Source organism: Schistocerca serialis, chromosome 2, assembly GCF_023864345.2.
Source record: "Schistocerca serialis cubense isolate TAMUIC-IGC-003099 chromosome 2, iqSchSeri2.2, whole genome shotgun sequence".
Lineage (NCBI taxonomy): Eukaryota > Metazoa > Arthropoda > Insecta > Orthoptera > Acrididae > Schistocerca > Schistocerca serialis.
This window is the reverse complement of record NC_064639.1, coordinates 1,103,618,131-1,103,621,504: the sequence shown is the minus strand read 5'-3', so window position 1 is coordinate 1,103,621,504 and position 3,374 is coordinate 1,103,618,131. Positions and strand designations below refer to the sequence as shown.

Below are 3,374 nucleotides of genomic sequence, written 5' to 3'. Positions count from 1 at the left end.
GTCAATTCTGGAACAGGATAACTATTGAATGGTAGCAAGAAAAGTACGTAGCTGCTTTATACTTAACTTTAATGACTCCTTGTGATACATCTCTCTTGACTATACAAATGAGACTCGTAAGATACATGCACTGTTACAATTGGCGCCTTGCTAGGTCGTAGCCATGGACTTAGCAGAAGGCTATTCTAACTGTCTCTCGGCAAATGAGAGGAAGGCTTCGTCCGTATTGTCGCTAGCAATGTCGTCCGTACAACTGGGGCGAGTGCTCTATCGTATATCGAGACCTGCCTTGTGGTGGCGCTAGGTCTGCGATCACACAGTGGCGACACGCGGGTCCGACATGTACTAAATGGACCGCGGCCGATTTAAGCTACCACCTAGCAAGTGTGGTGTCTGGCGGTGACACCACACTTTACATGTTGAATGAAGCGTGTGCACGTCGCACTTTCTAACTACTCTACGTTTTTTTTTTCATATCGTTCATAATTGTCACCCTGTATTTTGAAACGTGAAAATTATGGCTAGCCTCGTTCATGTTCTGTCTTTATGAGGTCGGGGTTTCTTTCCAGGGCAGGCAGCGAGTAACTGTAGTCAGGGTGGGTTTCTACTGAGTTTGGTTTGTGTATGTGTTCGTGGTCTAACATGTATGCCGTATTCGGGAATCGTTTATAGCTTGATTGCGAGTGGGTTCACTATGAAGTGTTATCAGTGATTGGGCCATACACATGCCATGTGTGTTCTGGTACCGAGCGAGGTGGCGCAGTGGTAGCACACTGGACTCGCATTCGGGAGGACGACGTTTCAATCCCGTCTCCAATCATCCTGATTTAGGTTTTCCGTGATTTCCCTAAATCGTTTCAGGCAAATGCCAGGATGGTTCCTTTGAAAGGGCACGGCCGATTTCTTTCCCAATCCTTCCCCAACCCGAGCCTGCGCTCCGTCTCTAATGACCTCGTTGTCGACGGGACGTTAAACACACTAACCTAACCTAACCTGTGTTCTGGTAGTTCCACTGGATGAAATATTAATGCCATATAGTTTGTCTAGGGTTTTGTGTTAACTGTTGTTTTGGGAGCCTTGTGACATTTGTTTGAAATCTGAATTCTTTTCTCAGTGTTATGAAACGAGTTATGAGTTTATAGATGAGGAAGGAAGTCCCCCACTTACTGGAGTGGGGGGGACTAGAATGTCTGGTGTCGAGCCTTGAGCAACTTAATTAAGCCTGGAGGCACTGCTGTGCGTTATATTATCATTCTGTGGTGTCATTCGGTGACAGTCTGCAACAGCCGTGTTCCACATAGTGTTAAATTTAACTGAGTGGATTTTATTAGTCATTATCTTATTCATTGTTCGGTTCTTGGGTGAACGTAAGCGTGCTTTGTTACGTTCTCGCCTTGTGTTGCTGTGTGTGTGCTTTGAGTACTCTCATCGTGACTTTAATTTTACTTGTGTGCTGAATTTTGTGTTGAATAATTTCATGGCCGTTTCTAGACTGAGTAGGCGTATGTTCTTGATGTCCTGTATTGCTATTATTGATTGGGCTGCACGTTCTGTTGTATGTTTTGTGAATCATTTGGCTGTTGGTTGCAATGTCGCCCCTAGGTATTGAAAGTCTGATGAGATTTTAATTTTTTGTCCTCTGATGTCGATCTCCTCATTCTTGGGTGGTTTGCCTCCTTTTCTGAAAATCACCATTTCGGTCTTTGTTACGTTTATGTGTAGTTTCACTTGTACCCTTGTTAAGTAAGCTCTGTGGAAGCCTATCTTTACTGAGTTACAGTCAGTGTGTAAAACTTGTAATTTGAGTTTGATTTCATATACGTGGCTATCACACTGTCACTCTATTATTTTTGTAGCGCGGTGTCATTAGAAACTGTAATATGAAGTGAGGTGTCAATTTTGTGTGTCTTAGCTGGTTTTAAGGAACCAGGTTCTTGTTTGTTGTGTTATGTTAACATTTGGTATAACTGACCAAGCTGCTTATTTTCTGGTGCATATTTATTAAGTTGTTAAGAACAACGGACATATGCTCGTTGCCGTGGTCGTTCACTTTTCTCAGCACCTGTCTTTAGCTCTCACGTGTAAAGTCCTTTGGCCAAAGCTGTTCTAATTCTTTTGTGACAAAGCAGTCTTTAACTCTGGTTACTACTAAATCCTACCACCGTATGCCGGGAATTACCGTTATTGCTGATCAAGCTAGAGTTGTTCAATTATTTTACCAGGCTACTGTTGTTAAGTCCCTGTTCTAAACTCGAAAGCTAGTTTGATCTTGGGCTAATGCCGATTACTTCAGTCAGATTTTACAGTAAGTGCCCACTGGCATAGTTTTAAGTGATGGTAAACATAGAAAATTTAACAATCGATCGCTCTAGCTGCAGGTGTAGTTTAGAGAGCGGCCGCTACTCTGTCTGTTAAGATGTAGTAACTTTTAATACCAACTGGACACATAGATAATTCTTAAGTATGTAATTTCTTGTTTGTGAATGCTTGTGTTTGAAACATTTTGCACGTTGCTATCATGTTTAATGTTTATTGAATGTCATTCTGATTAATTCTTAGGAAATGTCGGCAACGGCCTTGCCACAATGGATGCACCAGTTCCCGTCAGATCACCGAAGTTAAGCGCTGTCGGGCGTGGCCGGCACTTGGATGGGTGACCATCCAGGCCACCATGCGCTGTTGCCATTTTTCGGGGTGCACTCAGTCTTTTGATGCCAATTGAGGAGCTACTTGACCGAATAGTAGCGGCTCCGGCCAAAGAAAACCATCATAACGACCGGGAGAGCGGTGTGCTGACCACACGCCCCTCCTATCCGCATCCTCACTGAGGATGATACGGCGGTCGGATGGTCCCGGTGGGGCACATGTGGCCTGATGACGGAGTACTACTTAGGACAAGTCTCAGCTGAATGTTTGGTATGATTTTAAATGTCGTCAGCCAGTGGTATTGTTGCTTGAAGTGACATCAATTTGCTTACTCAGACCTCTGAGTAAGGTGCTTCCGCCTTCCGTCCGTCGTCTATACCCAGCAGGTGGGAGACGTGACACGTTGCTGTTACCGGCACAGCGCTTGCTGAGATGAGCTGCCTCTCACAGCTGGCAACCACCTTCAAGCAAACTCAGTCGCAAACGACCCAATGCTCCACTCGCCAACCATGTTCCTGGCCGTTTCAGATACGCTGGTCATAAACGTATGTGTATTCCTCAAGTATTTTGGTTGAATGTCAGACTATCTTCTAAAATTATTTTGCAGTGACTCACATTGTTGATTAAATGAAGAGCTGGACGTTTCGTCGCAGGTTGGGGTAGAAAACACATGAACTTTTCGGAGATGTTCAGCGCCAATGGCAGACACTACAAGGTAGGAATTGAGC

At 44.4% G+C, this 3,374-nt stretch overlaps 1 pseudogene; it reads left to right on the top strand.

Moving 5' to 3' along the window:
* The first annotated feature begins 2,567 nt into the window (after nt 1–2,567).
* Nucleotides 2,568–2,685, top strand: LOC126459680 (5S ribosomal RNA; annotated as a pseudogene).
* Nucleotides 2,686–3,374: the final 689 nt, after the last annotated feature.